At 38.9% G+C, this 19,797-nt stretch overlaps 1 protein-coding gene across 4 annotated transcripts in view; it reads right to left on the bottom strand.

Moving 5' to 3' along the window:
* Positions 1–19,797, bottom strand: part of PLXNB2 (plexin B2) — a 158,984-nt gene that overhangs the window by 109,394 nt on the left and 29,793 nt on the right. For 3 of the 4 annotated variants that reach the window (XM_072147042.1, XM_072147043.1, XM_072147046.1), the window contains exon 2: positions 10,261–10,326. The exons of the other annotated variant lie outside the window; for it this stretch is intronic. The gene's annotated coding sequence lies outside the window, so the exon portion shown is untranslated. The remainder of the gene's footprint in view (positions 1–10,260; positions 10,327–19,797) is intronic. 4 annotated transcript variants of the gene reach the window in all.

Below are 19,797 nucleotides of genomic sequence, written 5' to 3'. Positions count from 1 at the left end.
AATCTCCCGCAGGACATTTTTTATTTTTTTTTAATACATAAGGGTCTACAATTGTCTTAGACCGTGATTATTGCACAAAATATATATGGAAATATTTGCAAGGAAAATACAGATGACCAAGAAATTGCATGCAGGAACCCAAAAAAACAAACACATGGTGGTTGTGTTTTCAACTGCACCGCAAAGGCTTCTCCTGCGATACAGGTTGAAGTAATATTGTGGTTTCATATGCAAACGCCACGTGTGTACCCTCCCAGTGACCTTCATGTGACTAACATGAGATCCGTTGAGCAGTGCTAGTGTCCGATATGGGAAGGGTCCAAGAGTTTTTGAGCACAGACATGAACAATGCCTAAGCCATCCAACAAAGTCAGATTTACAAACCAGGGCTGTGCAGTCAGAGTCAGGGACAATTTTGGTGAAGTTGAGATAATATGGACCGACTCCACAAATATATCATAAATTATAACAAATTGGGTAGGTGAACATTGACCTCTACTGTGTCATTTGTTCGTTTTTTTATTGTTTTTCTCTGGTACAAAGGAGCAGTGGACATCCTTGAACTCACTATGCTTTTTTTATTTCTCTCTATCCCCCCCTCCTCTTCCCTTATGTGTCTCCCCTGTAGTTAGTTCCTACTTTATTCCCTGATCATTCCCGAGTGTGTTACCCTCTGTCTTTGCGGGTTTTTATGTTTAGCGTGGTAATTGTTGTTTGATATTTGTTTATCAGTCAATAAAGTCTCATATTGCACATCTTTTATACAATTCGCAAGGAGAGTTAGCCTTATTCATTGGTATGAACGCTAAATGTATATCACAAGACTCTTCATATTTACTTTGATGATCTTGGATGTGCTACGCTTTTACTCTATGTTTAACGATGTATTTGACGAAGTCTATATTTGAATTCATGGTAAATACCTTACCGCTGTAATTGACCAATTTCAATAAAGTTAATTGAACACAAAAAAAAAAATCTAAAAATTTTCTTGTTTTCTATTCCTGATCAAAGAATTTATGCCAGGGGTGAGCAACATTTATTGGTCCAAGGGCCATATTGTCATACTGCTCAACTTTAAGGGGCAGCATCAGTAACCAGCACCCTAGATGCACCAAAAATACTACAATACTATACTGCACAATGCCACCACAGAAATTATAAATAAAGGCAGTCCCCGGGTTACATACAAGATAGGGTCTGTAGGTTTGTTCTTAAGTTGAATTTGTATGCAAGTCAGAACTGTATATTTTATCATTGTAATCCCAGACAGAACTTTTTTGGTCTCTGTGACAATTGGATTTTAAAAATGTTGGGTTGTCATAAGAATCAATATTAACACTAAAGCTTCATTACAGACACCATTGATAACTGTTCTAGCGGTTTATTGTAGCCCAAGGCTAAAGTACAATAAATTACCAATATCCAGAGGGGACCGCCTGTACAGCAATAAATACCACCCCAGCAACAAAATACTGCATTCAGAAAAGACAATATTACTGGAGACCACAGGCTTAAAATAAGGCATTGGGGAGGAAACCCTGCATTTATCGCAAGCACCACTAGAATGACCAGGAAAACAGGACTGTGGAGTCAGAGACAATTTTGGTGGAGCTGGAGTCAATGTTCGGAAATTGAGGAGTCGGAGTTGGAGTTTTGACATACTGACTTCACAGACCTATTACAAATATAAACACCACAGACTTTTCCAAGAAAGAACTATGTCTGGCCAAATTGGCCAACTTATATAAGATCAAATCCCACAATTTTAATTGGTAAAATGTTTCAATATAACTTGCATATGTAAGAAGGTCCAAGCAATGCACTATACAAAATTAGCTGGAAATCTGAGACAGCAAAGGATGTATTGTACAGGAAAGTTTTATAATTGAGATTTAAATAAAAAAGAAAACATATGAATACTTTTTTCAATACATCTGGTTTCCTTTATAGTTTTACACATCCAGTACATTCCAGCACTGCTCTAGTGCGTCTAATAAACTGATAACAAACAAGGTATGGTTTAACAGTCAAACAGAAAATGATGGTGTGGACATGTTATCTAAGGCAAAAACTTCAGACATTGTGGTTTTTAGGGTTATCACATTATCACATGTATGATGTAAGACAGAAAGGAAAAGCCAAGTAGATGACTGATCAATAACTATAACTAAATCCCACTTAATGTCCAACTTAGGCTTTATCATATTATGGAGCAAATACAGATGGTATGAATAATCATTGGTTAACTAATGCAATCCTAACAAGTAAGTTCAGTCATGGTTTAAAGTAGCTGCTGCTGCAATTTTCTGCCATACACATAGGCCAGGGCCACGCAACGTGCAGCCTGTGAGCCACATCCGGCCCGCTGAGTATTTTGGAGAGCCCGTGCGACTGCCTGCCACAATTATGGTCACATCTCCTGCGACCACTATCATGGCGGATGGTCACGCTGGGATAGCGGCCAGCATACAGCTGCTTACACCTCCAGAAATGAAGAAAAACAGATTCAAATCAAACAAACAGGCAAAAATGCATGTGTTTTCAATGCACCAAAAAGGCACCAAGAATGCACCGCGTGACTGCATCCTTAGGCTGTGTTCACATGTTCCGCCTGGACTGTGGACACAATCTAGATGGAACAGGAAGGGGCACAGCCCAATGTAAACAATGCAAGTCACCGGGAACTGGATACCGATTGTATCAGTTACTGATTGCCGAGCCTCTGACCATCTTACCCGTATCTTTAGCACCTGTATAACACACACTATAATATGGAAATAATATGGAAGTCCAGCAGCATCTGCTATTTTTGGAATGCATGTGGAAATCCACATGTGTCCATGTATTCATTGGCGCTTATAATCATGTCCTTCCCACCCCACTGATCACACCAGGTATACCAGGAGGCTGCACAACCATATGGCAAGATAAGTCTACACGCAGTGGGACCCACATGTAACATACATAGCATATCATTTGGATAGGTGATAGATTTGTGAGATGGGAATACCCTTACACAATAAAACTTTATTTCGATATCGCTATAATATTCTGCAACAATTTAAAGATAACTGGGTACACATGCAGACAAAAAAAGTATAATAGCATGCAAGTGAAACAAGTCTTGTTTGCAAGAGTTTAGAATCTATTATACAAAAAAAGAGGGTCATAGTAGGAGAGTTTGTATGGAAAAAAAAAAAAAAAAAGAGGTCCAAAACATAGAAAAGTGGAGGGGATAAACAGCCAGAAATTAGATTTATAAATGTCCTTTTATCTGATGTATGCGGTTTTCACACCCCTTACCATGCCCTTCATACTGTTGGTGACGTCACCTGGCAGTGTCCAAGTCTGCCTTGCACACGCATACTTTCCTTATGTAACTACCTCGATTGAAGTATAGCTGTGCAAGGAAAACCTTAGCGTGTGTGCGTGAGACTTAGACACTGAACGTCACCAGCAGTATGAAGGGTACCGGGGTGGAACCTGGCAAGTGGCGTGAATAAATTATGAGGCCACAGAGCCAGGAGGCGCTCAGGTGACAGAAGCCCGAGTGCCTCTGGCTCATTAGTATACAGAATATAACGTTATATTTCTACAATAAGGACGCTTCAGAGAGTAATTAAAAGGGTTTTAAAAACCTAGGAAAAATGGCAGACACGTGAGATATAGGTGTCTACCATCTGTATATCTGATGCTAGATGTCCTTTAAGTAATACCACCAAAGAACGATAACTGAAGAAATGAAATAGCAGTTTACAGGGAACAACAGACTACACAGCAAAGGAAGAAGATGATAAAATGTTTAAGTCAAATGTCCCTTTAAGGGACATAGTGATTATCCACAAACAAAATGCTAGAGAGAGCTGAAAGCCATAAATGTCACATTGTTTTAGCAGTCACACAATGCTCCCAAAAACATTACAGCTCGTCTCCTCCAGAAACACATGTGCTGCCCAAATTTATAAAGGGAAAGTGAACCCTGTAATCTGGTTATCACCCTGTCAAGCGAGTTAATGGTCATTATCATGAGCAGATTCTTATGTTATCAAGGAAGTCAGAGCATCATTGCTACTTGTCAGCCGATAATGAAGAGGCTTAACACTGCAATTAAGTCACTAGAAATTTGCAGTTGTTACTGTAGTTTTCAGCTGCAACTTTCTACCACAAAAACACCACATTAATATACACTTGCGCCCTGTGGTTCCAACAAATCACAGGAGCAGTGTAATTTACTCTGTATCCATTCTACTGGAAATAAAAAACACATACAGAATTCTGAGACAAAGGAACTGAACAATACAGGAAGCCATTCACAAGTATACATCCTGACGACAAGAGATATTGCTAAACCAGAGTGGCGTATACAATGCGGGACAGATGGTTTGTGTTAACTGTGGAATGCAGGCTGCAGACAGGTCATGTATACAATACCATTAATATCATAGAAAGTCACTGGGAAGTTCTGTGCAGGGAAATGGTTCCTGATCCATTCCCCTGCCATAAGACGACTATCATTCCCTGAGTGAAGGTTGTATTCAACAGAGCCAGGTCTGTCCCTAGATTTTAAGATAAACAATATTGTCTAAGTTTAGCATAAAAGGTCAGTTTTTTTTCTTTGATGCAAGTGATTAAACAATGGCACCACTTTTTTGATTATTTTTTTAACTTTTGTATTTAAAAATGTATTTTTTGACTAAATTTTTAGATTTCTTTGAGCCCAATTCCCAACTGCAATTAGAGAACACAAAAAGTCTGACAAATTCCGCTTTTACTTCTCTCTTTTCATCTGAGCTATGCTAACATGGTAATGGTTAGTTTAGAAAGGACCCAGCACCCTCTCCTGTCTGACCTGACAACAGGTCCTGTTTTAATTAATTATACCAGCGCACAATACTGGCAGGGTGTTGCATTGCTGCCTTGGCAACTTGACCACCCAGGGGCAAGCAACAATGATTATTGGGCACTGGAGCCAACTATATTGTGCACAATGTATTCTACAGGACAAAATGTACTTCCTAGTAGTGCCATTCAATATTCAGCGCAATGTAATGGGAAGTTCTATAAAAAAATGTATATTTCAAAATTCCAAAATGTGGTAGAATTCTGGAATTCTCCAAAAATTGCCATTTTCTTACAGATTGTCTTTTACAGCTTTTACTGTGTGGTTGAAATTACACCACATCTTTATTCTTTTGGTCAACACGATCATGGAGATAGCAAATTTATATAGGTTTGGTTATGTATTGATATCTTTGAATAAATAACAAAAAAAAAAAGGCAGTTTCTTATTTGTGGTGAACTCCATTAACGCATTCACAAAATACTTATATTAGTAATGATAGGGTCTTGAGGAGTGCACAGCTCTTTATAGAAGAATGTAAAAGAAAAGTTTTAGTGTGAAAAAGGAAAAGTTGGAAGATAAAGTGCAATTTTTATTCAACACTGTACAACTGCTTATCTCAAATACATGACTAAAAGAATGTTTGATATCAAATATCAGCATTCTTCTGGTTAAAAATTAATGCTTTTCTCTGTTTTTGTATGAACCTTTGCACCTTCGACAAGTTCCCAGCTAGAAGGAGAAGCACCTTGACTAAAGCATTACACTTGTCAGACTCCTGCTCTCAAGATGTCCCAGCTGTTTAAGTTCCCTCATTTTACCACCAAGAGTGAGAGAAAATGAGGTATTTCAATTTCATATCCTCAGCCAAGATCAATTTACATGGTTGAGAGAAGGGAAACAGACTATTTTATAGCAGCACATGCTGTAGCTCCAGAGGGTTTAAAAAAGGAATTTGACTTAATTCCAGAATGTTTCAAACCAACGACAAATAGAGCATTTTAGATGAAAGAAAATGAGCCACCAGAAATAAAAATTTATAAAATCTAAAAGGTTGGCTGGATATAAACGTGTTTCAGGAGACCATTAGGGTCTTGGTCCTGGAAAGTGAGCTCTCTCCTAGAACCCCGGCCGGGAGCAGGAGATGGAGTTAAAGCGGTGGCAATCATACATTAAAATCAGGGAATGCTGAGAGGTGCTCAGACAACGGCAACCTGAGTGCCTCCGGCTAATTTACATATTTTTAGCAGTTTTACTTTTCAGCAGCAAATATGCTGTTTCTTTATGCAACTACAAACGGATGAGTGCATAAAGAAATGAGCAGGTCATGCTTAACATCTACCATCAGTCAAACTCAATGGGGAGGGTGCAGCTGTTTTGGGGTAAAAAATGGCTAGAAGGTTGGAGGAGTGTTTAAACTAGAGACCTGGGGGGGGGGGGGGGGTAACTACACTTGTGCAGGGCAAAAAGACAGTGTAGATAGGGGGGGGGCTGGAATAAGATTGGGGAATAAGAACTTAAGTAATAGGGATAGGGAAAACCATATAAAGTGCATGTACACAAATGCCAGAAGCCTCACAAACAAAATGATGGAACTGGTACTCTTAATGTTGTACCCCAAATATGATATAGTGGGTATCAGCGAGACGTGGCTGGACAGAAGCTATGAATGGGCTGTTACTATAGAGGGTTATAGTCTTTTTAGAAAGGATCGTATTAATAAAAAAGGGGGAGGGGTTTGTTTATATGTGAATTCTTGCCTCAAGCCTGTCTTGCGAGATGACATAAGTGACGTAAGTCCCTATGAGTGGAGAGGGAAAAAGAATAATAAAATATTACTAGGGATTTGTTATAAGGCTCCAAATATAATGGAGGCAGCAGAGGAAATGCTGATAAGTGAAATGGATGCAGCTTCATAGCATGGTGAAGTACTTATCATGGGGGACTTCAATTACCCAGATATTGACTGGGGGGCAGAAACCTCCAGGTCCTTCAAAGGCAGCAGGTTCTTGTCAACAACAAAAGACAATTACCTGTTACAACTAGTCCTGGAGTCAACAAGAAAGGGGGTACTGCTGGACCTTATCCTTACCAACAGACCTGATAGGGTATCAAAACTACAGGTTGGGGGGAAGCTGGGTCATTACGTCATTGATTTTGTATTACGATTTACTAAGGGGGTTAGTGGAGGGGCAACCAACACGCTAAACTGCAGGAGGGCAAAGGGAAGACCTCATAGGCATAAACTGGGACAAATGTTCTCAAAGACAAAAGCCCTCCCCCAAAAATGGGAATTTTTCTCATATATTCTAAAAAAGTCCTGTGAAAAACACATACCATATGGGAAAAAGCATAAGAGGAACAAGAAAAAGCGATGAGGTATTACAGGATTATATAGAGAAAAATAAATCCTAGAAAAAGGCCGCAAAAATAGAAACAGAGATATTTTGCCAGAAAGAGCAAAAAGAATCCCAAATTATTTTTCAAGTATATAAATTATAAGAAACTAAAAATGGAGAGTATGGGCCCTCTTAGGAATAACATGGGGGCGCATAAAAGGTTGGTACATAAAATGAGACTGCTGGGACTAGGGGTAAATCTGTGTATTTGGGAAAGTAATTGGCTTAGTGATAGAAATCAGAGGGTCATCATTAATGGCACATTCTCAGTGCCACAAGAGTTAGTATTGGGGCCACTACTTTTTAATAGTATTATTAATGACCTTGTAGTGGGTTTACACAGTCAAGTTTCAATATTTGCAGATGATACTAAGCTGTGTAAATTAATAAATAGCGAGGTCGATAGTTTAGCATTACAGAGGGATTTGTGGAAGTTTAAGGAGTGGGCAGAGAATTGGATGATGAGGTTTAATGTAGATAAATGTAAAGTTATGCACTTGGGCCATAGAAACAAAGTATAATTATGTTCTAAACTGAGCTGAAAAGGACTTGGGGGTATTGGTGGATGGTAAACTTAATTTTAGTGACCATAGCTAGGCGGCTGCTGCTAAAGCAAATAAAATCATGGGATGCAACAAATTGATTCTCGTGATATAGTTTTGCTCTTCTATGGAATATTGTGTACAGTTTTGGGCATCAGTGTATAAAAAGGACATAGTAGAACAGGAATGGGTGCAGAGGAGAGCAACCAAGATAATAAGGGGAATGGGGGGACTAGAATACAATGACAGATGACAAAATTTGGGATTATTCAGTTTAGAAAAAAAGACGACTGAGGGGAGACCTCATTACAATGTACAAATACCTGAATGGTCAGTACAAGGATCTATCCAAAGATCTTTTTATACCTAGGCCTGAGACCAGCACAAGGGGGCATCCTCTACGCCTAGAGGAGAGGCGATTTTACCATCAACATAGACAAAGGTTCTTTACTGTAAGAGCAGTGAGACTATGGAACTCTCTGCCGCAGGAGGTTGTTATGGCGGACTCTATGTACATGTTCAAGAGAGGCCTGGATGCCTTTCTGGAGAGAAAAAATATCACGGGTTATGGGGATAAAACATTTGTTTAGTTCTTAAAGGTTGGACTTGCGTCTTTTTCTAGCCTTGTATACAATGATGCTATGATACCAAGGACACTTACTCATACATCCAGGCACAATGACTGTGGTAATCTTATATTTGTTATTCATGTCATGTCATGTTATTTCCTTCTAAAAACAACTTTTAAAATCATGTTCATGAGCCACCAGAAGGGTTGTGGGGGTGTAAACTGAGCCCCTCTGTGGCATAGCATCACCAGCTGTTACACTGTGCAGGAGCATGTTCCCCATCCCACTGTGAGAGATTATAGCAGGTCGTAAGCAGAGCAAAACAACCTTTAAATGGCATCTACCGCCAGGATGAAGGACTGTATGCAAATAAGCCTGAGTGACTCCAGGCTCCATAAGTTTTAATGCATAGGTGTAATTTGCATACAGTTATTCATCCTGGTGGTAGTTGCCCTTTAAAGCTACAGCACAGAGGGACTCTTGTAATGCCCACCATAAATGACAAATATAAAGTTACCAGTGTCACAGTGCCTGGATCTCTTAGTAAATGTGCTAGGTTTATCATGCTTCATTCTAATGGAAGCTTTCCTTTAAGCCACAATTTAGCTGTGGCTGGGCACATTGTAGAGGTTGAATTCTGCTTCAGCTTTACAGCATGTGGGTTAATAAGATTAATGCGGGCTAGCTGCAGACATCTGCATCCCATGTGTCCCCAGCCTTTAGCACAAAGGGCATTGATGCCTTATCCATAGGGGCCAAATGTCTGGCCACTGGAGATCCTGCCTTGTTCTGTGCTCCATTGCATTTTATGGGACTTTTGGGACAGTATATCGACACATAGAGGAAGAGATTCCTCATATGGCGCAATAACAGGAGTGAAGTTGTGCCAATACACGAAACTGGGGAATGTACCGGACCCACAGATCTTATATATCTAGCAGTTCTGGAAGTTTTAAAACATATGCTGGTCAAGTGCCAGCAATACTGCAGTGTTAGGCTGACATGTTTTTTATACAGGAACATTGAATCCTAAATCTACAAATTTCTTTGTTCAAATATTAGATTTGAATACAGATTCAGCTAAAGATTACTTTTTTATTACTAGAATGGAAAATTAACAAACAAATCATGAAAGTTTCTGTAATGCCGTAAGGCATTTAATAATAACAAACCATCTCTTTGAACAGAAAAGCTTTATTAAAGAAAAGCATCTTCAAATCTAATGAGATACAGTCACTGTAAAGAGATTTCAGCATTTAATGACACTATAATAGGCACACTTTATAGAAAACCAATGATGCATAACTTGTTACATTACTACGGTATATTCTATTAGCAATTCTCTGTGATATGTAACTGCCATTGGGTGATGTACTGGAACTTGTGTTCCTAGTCTCAAACTAGTCAAATGGACAACATACTGGAGTAGAGTTAATAACGAGTGGTCAATAGACCACTGCAGAAGTGGACTCCGCCAGATATAACATGCTGGATGATGTACCTGAAGAACCTTAGAACTTTGAAGTCGTATGTTAGACCAACTAATAATAGTTCTAGCTAAGGACTTCATTTTCAGATGCTTGGGATCGGCCACGCCCCTTTCCCAAAGATCACTCACCCTTTTTGGAAAAGTTGGAAAACTGCCCAAAACCCTCAATGATAGTTGCACATGAAATTTCAGGTGCAAGCTACTTCATAATTCGGTCAATCTCCCCAAGTAAAGGAGAATATATATTATATGAATCTTCAATTTTTTTCCTAGCTTATAGCAGGACTCGCAGACAGCAGCTCCAAACCAGATTCACAATCATGAAATATACACTTAAAATCTTCTAAAAAAGAACATTTGAGTTTTCTCCCAACATTTCATAAGGCTACAGAAATTAAAGGAACAAAAGAACACCTACCTGTAATGATTCAATAAACTTTGGCTACAGACATGAAGTTTCCAGTTTTATTGCCTTGATTCAACCCTAGAAGTAAATTAAACAGATTAAAATCTGTTTGTGCACCTCTGACGGAAAGAACATATAATAATCCATTTTTTACCACCGACCACTGCTCATTTTTTACCTCATTTGTGGAAAAAATAACATAACATAAAAAGAGGAAATGAAACAATACTATGCATTAAATCAATGGTAGGATTAGAACAACACATGTAATATGTCCTTTAAGAGAAAACACTTCTGGGTTCTAACTGCATCCTTTCAATATGAAATCTTTGCTGAATTCCCTCTTGCTACAAAAACAGAGGTTTACTGAGGGGCCTCATTACATAGAGCATAGAAGCTTTATACAGAGGATTATGGAAGGACTGAGCAGGAACTTAATCACAGTAGTCAGGTCTTTACTCATAAGCTTAGAAAGAGAAATCAAACACATAGAGCCAATAAAAGTGACAACATCCAGAAACAGTTTTACTCATCATGTGCAAACACGGTGCTATTGATTTACACAAAGTTTGTTGAGTTAAAGTGTGCTTCAGGCTTAATACATAGGCTGATGATCGGCTGAATGAAGACTTGTTTCTGATCACAGGTTTTGTAAATGTGTCCTGCACACAAAATGAAAAATCAAAAGAAATTAAAGAAAAACATCCTTTACACAAACCTAAAATTAATCGTTACCTGGCAGGACATATCCCAGTGTAAACAGAGGCTGTGCTGCAACAATGTAGCCACAAGAGGAGGAGTTTGAAAGAACAACCCCAAACCCAATGTCAGTTCAAATCCTACCAGCAACTGTCACATATGACTTCATATATCATTGGTGCCATTTCCGGGAAATTTACATCCCGATGAGCACATGCACTAATGCCTTAAAGGGGTTGTCCAAGTTTTGAAAAAAAAAAAAATTATACGTGGCCGGGAGCGGGCTGCCTAAAACAGTAAAGCTGTACTTACCTTCCGGTGACCTCCGGTATCCAGCACTGCTGTCGCTCCGGTCCGGGCGCCATGTAAACAAACATGGCCGCCGGAGCAGCGCTGCATTCAGCTTCCGGCCACATAGCGCTGGATACCGGAGGGCACCGGAAGGTAAGTGCAGCTTTATTGTTTTAGGCAGCCCGCTCCCGGCCACATATATATATATATATTTTTTTAAACTCGGACAACCCCTTTAAGGGCTGCAGTCATATGCATCAACATCCCAAAAAATACAGACCTAACATTTAAATCAGAATAATTAAAAATAGTAATGAAACCATCATTTGTACACAGAAACATATTAAGTGATATTAAGAAATTTAGTGATATTGTGGTGCTATAGTATTAGCAATACTAGACTACAGAATTTATGCTTCCACCCGACTTATGAAATTATTCAGATTATGCATCTATGCATCATTCTGTTTTTGTAAAAGGTAGAATCTATGAAAAATCGATAATATATGCATGATATATATGTAAGAAAAAAAAAATCCAAGTAACGTTATTGCAGGTGACATTAAAGAAGTTTTCTATCAAAAAGAGTACTGGAGATGTCAATTTCTTTCCTTCATAACTTACAGATTGAAAAAGTCTTAGTAGGTCTCACATAAATAATTGAATAAAAGGTTAATAACGCCCAAACAATAGTATAACCTGTCTGCAGGAACACAAAACCCATTGAAAAACATATTCTTATTCAACATTCAGGCATCAATGCTAGAAAACAAGACAATAAAGAGCTAAAATAATATACTGTATGCGGTAATGCAAATTGTGCTGTCAAATCATTTGACAAGAGAGCTATCTAGAAAGTGCCGACCTCTGGAAGAATCAGAGCATTACTAACACTATCAAGATATCAAATTTAAGAAGTAACATCCATAGAGAGTACTCAGTCATTGAGGAATAAGGCAGGCCGCTGCAACACAGCAGGTCAAAGCTTTGATGGAGGTCAAAGGTTTTTTTTTCCTTTTGTTGGAGTAGTAAATGTTGCAGTATATGGTGAAATAAAGCTAAACACCAAAAAACCTGAATACATCTGGTTTTACTATATATACACATATTTTCTGTGAATTTATTTGCAGAACGAACTAATGTTTTAATGCTACAACTTTGTACACTGCATGACCTTTTGGTCACTTTTTATTTAATCTTTTATATATTGCAAAATGGCGTTTCAGACATTTGGTTGCTATTTGCCATTACAACGATGGAAACGATGGAAATCTACCACTTAGTATGAGGCTTTTTTAACTTAAAGGGAACCTACCACCACAAATCTACCTATAAAAGGTAGATCGGGTGGTAGGTGGATCAATGGGATGTGAGGATAGCCCTTTTAAGGGCTAATCCTCACGTCCCCGCACTTTTTTGTTAACTTTTATTAAACTTGTAAGTAAATTTACTTATGCAGCTACTGGGGCGTGGAGTAGCCGCATCTGAGGTTACACGAGGCGGCTACTCCACGCCCCGGTAGCCTCTTTTCCCCTCCTACTCACCATCTTCGGCGCGGAGCAACTATATAGGTAGAGTTGTGGTGGTAGGTTTCCTTTAACATACCTTCATGTTACGCTGATGCAGGAACTGATCTTGGTTTTAGCTTTTTTTTCAGAAAAAGACTGTTTTACTATAAAAACTCTTTGGCAATGTGTACACTATTCTTTACTGGGACATGGGGGTGACAGAAAAAGGGCTTCTGCTGAGAGCGATTATAGAATCCATTCCCCTTGGATATGATAACGGCCTTTCTATTCTGCCGACACTCAGATCCACTCTTTTAGGTTGCATGGATACTGCTAGTGGACAGCCATTTTCAGGGTCCTCCATAGAGGTTCATTTGGGTTCTAGTCAGGGTTCTGGCTTGATCACTCAGGAACTTCTGTGTTGCCGTGGCTTCTTCAGGTCGGTTGGGGAGATTTACCAGGTCTTGTACTTAGCTAGCATTCCTTTCAAATGGAACAATAAACATCTTTCATTATTAGATCAATTTACAATGTGTATATGTAATCTATGTATGTGAATATGTGTATACTGATCATAAATACACAACTTTTTCTTGTGTAACTTGTGCTTTGCATTGGAGAAAATCTTTCTGGCTTGGTCTCAAACGTGTGTGGTTTGGATCAGTTGTCTACATTCCTAACCTTTGTGGCCTGACATTTAGGTACCAGAATATTTACTAAAACGTATACATGCTTAAGGGTCACATCAGGACCATGCCACACACCAACCTTGACTCGGGGCCTGTACATTTAACCTCAAGATTTTAATCTTGTTTAAACAATAAAGACAATTTTTGGTTTTTTTAAAAAAAAAAGACCATAGGCAAACTATGGAAAGTTTATTATTTCAGCTGCATTAGATGAAAAGTCTGTTTTACCAGACATTTTTGAGCCCACAGTTTCAGCCAAACTAACAAGATTGCTTGTGTGTGTCACTCATCAGAAATGTAATTACTAAACGTAGCACCACAGGAACCAAAAGAGAAAAATAACCCTTCTACTATGTAAAATGGATGTCTCCCAGGGATAAAGGGTAAACATTCAGTTGTCATGAACCCACCGTTACATACAGATATCAAACCCACTTCCGTAACAAGACTGGCAACTCCAGCTAGTGTTTAAAAGAAATGAGGAATGATTAATCCATTATTTCCACACTGTGCAATGTTCTTCACAGATCAATGCAGTGACAAACTAATTACCAATTCCATTTTCTCCCATTTCTACTCCAAAGAATGATTTTAATTTAATAAAGACATGTCACAATGTGGGCTCTGGTTTCATGTTTACAGAGACAAAACAGTGGGAAACTAAGTATTTGCCACTTTAGTGTTTGGCTATATTTATGCCAAAAACCTTTCAAAATAGACATTACATGTTAAGAAGACTGTGTTGTTATTTTTGCCAATTAATAGTTCACTGTTATTTTAACAAATAAGTTGTATAGGAGCCTGAATAGTAAACTGTTAACACTCAGATTTCCTGTAAGGATTTATTTGTATTATAAATCTAAATAAAAGTGGAATGTCCGAGACAACAAACACACGTGTGCTGACCTTTGCGGTCCCCCCGGGCGTCCTGCACAGCACTCTGTTCGTGACGTGCCCACACATCCCCATATTTCAGGGCATGATACAGAACTGGGAAGCTGGCCTGAGAGCGGCGTCCATGCCCTGTAAACGAACAGGGCCACTGCAAGAGCACGGCGCAACTCACTGGGAGGGATCGCGACATAAGTACATGTTTATTTTTGTAAGCAGCCCCCACCCGCCACATAGCGGTTTTTTAATATGTCTTGGATAACCCCGTTGATGTATATGGCGGCTGTATGCTAGGCATAAAAACCGCAGCTACCATACGCCCACCAAATAAGTGTGTTGTGCATAGCACACATGTGTTACCATACCATGCTGTCACCGGAAAAAAAAGAGCATCTTTTGCCATCTATGATGAGGGCTGAGGAGCACTTCCCCTTCTACCTCTTCAGCTGAAAGTAGCCTACGTTCATGTGAAAGAAGCATTATTTATTGATTCAGGCAGCGCAATGGTGGTTATCATCTTATATTTGTTATCCATGGTCTCCTTCCTTCTAAAAACAACTTTTATAATTACGCTTATGAGCCAAAAGGGCTCAAGAAGGTGTAGTTAGTGCGGAAGATTCAGTGTTCGCAAAAAGTTACAAAAAGCAGTAATATAGTGGTTCTCCCATGTCTGATGCATAGTCCAAGCTACAGAGAAAGATTCATAGAGTAAGGACGCTTTCCCAAAGATCAACCATGAATGCCCTGATACATAAAGTTCTCAGAATAATCTTAAAGTACACAATAATATATAGTATTTGAAAAACCCTGATGGTGCAGTATTAATATACAAACAGAAAACAAACTCCCTTTTACAGGTGGCTTCTTCTTGGCACTGCATCTGCTCCCATCAGAACAGAAGTGAATACTTCACATACCCTGAACCAATCCCTACCTACACCAGTCGTTTTAGTGCCTTAAAATTAATTTTTCCAAAGACCATTAAAAATGCTCATAGTAAAACATTTTTGGAAGAGTTAAAAGGGGCAGGAATGCCAGCTCTGTTCTCCGTCTACTGGCTGCAGAGTACAGCTGTTGATCTGTGGTCACTGGACTGCCACCAATCTGATACGGAGGAGCTATTTTATGGATATGTCATTAATATTTTTAGCAAAGAAAATGTATTTATTTTACGTTGAGGAAAGAAAAAAAAAGAAAAATTTTTTTAAAAAAAGGATAAAATTGAAATTCCCACATGCACAACCTTAAAAGGGATTGACACTTAAGAAAAATAAAACATCATTTTCTTCAGTAGTAAAACTTGAAAAGTAGCTATGCTGGAATCGCACCGAGCTCGTCTTAGCTTTGAAGATTTACAGATTTATAGAAAAATAAGTGTAAATTACTGTATTTGTCAGTATGACCCCTTTCTATATTTTCTACCATGTAATGAATTTTAAACAATGGAAGGAAATTCAAATGTATGTGCAGTATTCAAGAAGTGGAATACACATTGCTATTTTATTTAGTGGTAAGATTATTAGGGCGGTGTTGTCTCTGTAGACAAGTATTCTAATCATACTTAAGGCTAGTTGTTCATCCATTGTATACAAATAGGAGGCTCTTAATTATTACTTAACTAAACCAGCAGCTGTTTATGTAAAGAAGAAACAAAGAAAAAAAATGTGAACTTGGTTTCTATAAATGTTGTCTTCTGTTGCTAAGGGTGCATTTGCAGGCATCCAGAAAAATTTATATCTTAAAATAGAACCATCAAAAAGGGATAGTACAGCACCACATAAGACACATAAAATTCAGTGCAGGACACTAGAATCTTTCTTAAAGTTCATGGAACAGAATTTATATTTTGTTTTACTATTTATTTATAGGATTTGGATAAAAGACCATGATGAAGGATTGTAAACCAAGCACACTTGCATGCTGGCGTGAGCCCCTTTTAGCAGGATCAACTCTTCTTTTAGTTTCTTATGCCCTCATATTTACAAAAAATGTCTTATTCAAATGAGCCTTAGCTTTTGATTGAGTCTAGACCCCATAAGGTTCCTTTGCAAGATTTTTAAAAGCCTTTTTTTTGTAAAAACAAGGACATAAAAAGCTAAAAGAAGAGCAGATCCTGCCAGATGGAGCACACACCAGCATGTAAGGGTGCTTAGTTTAAAACCATTCATCCTGGTGGTAGCTTTCCTTTAAATAAGTTGTCTAGTAAAAAAAAAAAAAAAAAAAAGTTACTTACAAAGGGTTCATTCACACGCGGTATGCCCGTCATGCGGGCATACCGCCGCGTGCTGGAGGTGCGGAGGAGGTGACCACTCCTCCCTCCAAAAGAAAACAGTGGCGCACGGCCGCACACTCGCCGAAAGATAGAGCATGCTCTATCTTTTTGCGGTGTGCGGCCCTGATCGGTGCCACACATGTGTGGCACCGTATCCCCGCCGTGCCGCTATTGCTGTCTATGGGGACGTACATGCAGCCGCAAATTTGCGGCCGCATATATGTCCCCGCAGACGGCCATGTAAATTTACCCAAAGTCTTATCTTTGTCCACAGGAAGCTTATCTCTGATACAGCATGAAATTCTCTACCTCCCTCTGGTACGGAGGGAAAGTCTCCCATCAGCACTCATACAGCTTCTGAGATGCCTACAAATATTACATATTTGTTCTCATTACACTTGATATCAAGGTTGGCCACAAGCTCACCTGATATTAGAGTGATGATTTTCTTAATCTTAAAGCCTCATACAGTCTTCATCACATACACAAAATACAGATTTAATCTCTCTGTATACATATATCCAAATATGTTTTCAACATCCATGCCTGTAATGAAAATTATATAAGGCACAATCTTGGGGTATATTCACATGGCCACAAGAGGGGCCGCACTGCTTGCACATTCCCCATAGACTGCAATGGCTCCTGCTCACGGCACGGTGAACACAGGGTTCATCACCACCCCGTGACCTGTCGGGCAGCTTCTGTTTTGCCTATGGAGGGAGGAGGGGTGCCAAGCGCAATCCCTCTATTCTCCCTCCTCCTCCCAGCCCTGTGTTCGCCCAGGATCCGTTGTGGACGAGCATACAGCCATGTGAATGAGGCCTTACTGTAGCAGATATATCATTGCCTGGACACAAGTTAATGGACTTAATCCCACATTGTTATTAACATTATGATCAGTAAGCCTTCTGATTCTTTTCCCCACCAAGAAAAAAATCTAGAAGATTAATGCAAGTCAAGCTAGGAAAGCAATCCTTAATGGAATTCTCATCTTTTCCCCCAATTCAATGGGAATAGTCTAATTAAAAGAAAATAATTTAATTCAGAGGCAAAGAATCTAGCAGGGACCTAAACAACCTCCCAGCAGAAGAAACAGAACACATAATGAAAGCCAATTAGAGATCTCATGCATTTGCATTAAGAACACAGTTTCACTGAGGTCAATCCCATCATTTTACTGTAGAAGAGCCCCACTATCAAAGGGAATCACCTGGCTGTTCACAGAACATGACACATCAAATGAAAACAGATCACTCAGCGACACTTCAAAAACGCATTCATGGCCGATTTAATGATCGGGGAATATTGTCATTCAACACTACAGCTACTGTACCAGACAGACAACATAGGAATCAATTTAAGAAAATGAAAGCAATTTTCTCCCTTGCCTTTTTCAGATTAACAGAACAGAAACACGCAGCTATGTTAACTCTCTACTGCCATTTCACACAGATAATAAAAAGTTTTAACAACCATGAATATTAGGTCTAATGCTTGTTTCTTACCAAACAAATAGAGGTACAACGGCACAGAAATGGCATATATTTGCCAATAGCAGATTAAACTTTGCTGCCTGACCATGCTGGTTTACATCACACTGAAACTGCTGCTATAGCTATAGTATTATTAGATATTCCACTTCGAGGAATTGCCTAAATTGCTTAAAGGCAATAGAAATTTTTATCCATGAACAGTGGTTCTAAAATTCTTCAAAGGATATTCATTGCCAATTGGAAATTGCTTCCACTAGCCAGGGGAAAAGAATGAGGTCTAGCTACAGCCAAAAGCAGTATGTACCATAGATGTTTTTAGATCTATATAGTACCAACTGTTTTTTGTTTGACTATATACTTGTGTACCTTTGTCTATATATATTTGTGCATTTCTGTGCCTGAGAAAAGAAGTATTAAAAATGTGCCCGTAATATCAATTATATCAAGTAAAAGGTGTTAAAGGGGTGTTCTCGTCTGGGCACTCACATTCAGTTTGATAAATCTGCCATATATAAACATTTCTTCAATTAGATGTTATTAAAAAAAATGTTCCTGTGTGAAGATAATTTCTCATAAATGTAGTCATGTTGTCCCTTAGAAACAAGATAGCTTCCTCGGATACGGCCACGTCTGCTGGAGAGATTGCACAAAGAAACAAAAGGTTTTTGTATATGAAATGTCTGGGAGTTACTGCAGGTCCCACAGACATCCTGTGGTAATGAACACTGAATCCTGGGGGTCCAGCAGAGCTCAATAGCGCATGTCTGGCCACCGCTGCCAGAGTGTGACGTGGTCGTATCCGGGGAAGCCATCTCGTTTCTAAGGGACAGAATGACTACATTTATGAGAAGTTATCTTCACACAGGAACATTTTTTTTAATAACATCCAATTGAAGAAATGTTTATAAATGGAAGATTAGTGAAACTGAATGTTAATGCCCAGGCGAGAATACCCCTTTAAGGTCTCAAGCTGGCTACTTTATTTCACCTACTCAGAGCAATATAAATACTTTCTACAGACCAACGCTACACAAGTTTTATTGTTCTCTCCAAATGATACCTGAGCACTGTGAACTGGCTTTTAGTTGGTACTTTTATAGGACATCACTTCATGACCACAGGCTTGAAATAAATGAAAGAGTCTCGGCTGATATGAATGACCCCGGCTTCCTGTTTACAGTAGTTAATAGTTTGTTTTACAAATAACAGACTTCTCTACATGACCAAGCAGCTTTAAAAAGAAAATCCCAATCCCATTTCCTGGGTTCATGGGAACTAATAAAAGTCAAGGACTTTTAATACAACACATTTCACTATGGTCTCTAGTTGGTCTGTAATAAGCTTCTCTTTGTATGGATATCTGTCTGCAAGCATGCCAATATTTATGGTTGTATTATTGTATCACCACTTACTGTAACTGTATACAGTATAAAGTTTTGTAAACTGTGTAAAGTTTTTGTTACAAAGACACACTTAAGATGGATACTCTAAATCAAAACGGGCTAGAAGGGAAAAATGGGGACATGAAAGGGACACAACAGATAAAACTTTAATAGGCTACCATCAGTCCAATGAACCAATCGCCACCCTCCCATGACATCAAGGAGAGAGTGAAACGGCATGCTGAGTGGGTAGCCATTCTGCCTTGCAGTGCTGGAGTCCTGGGTTCGAGTCCCACCCAGGTCAACATCTGCAAACAATTT

This window comes from Engystomops pustulosus, chromosome 4, assembly GCF_040894005.1.
Source record: "Engystomops pustulosus chromosome 4, aEngPut4.maternal, whole genome shotgun sequence".
Taxonomy (NCBI): Eukaryota; Metazoa; Chordata; class Amphibia; order Anura; family Leptodactylidae; genus Engystomops; species Engystomops pustulosus.
This window is presented reverse-complemented; position numbering and strand designations above follow the sequence as displayed.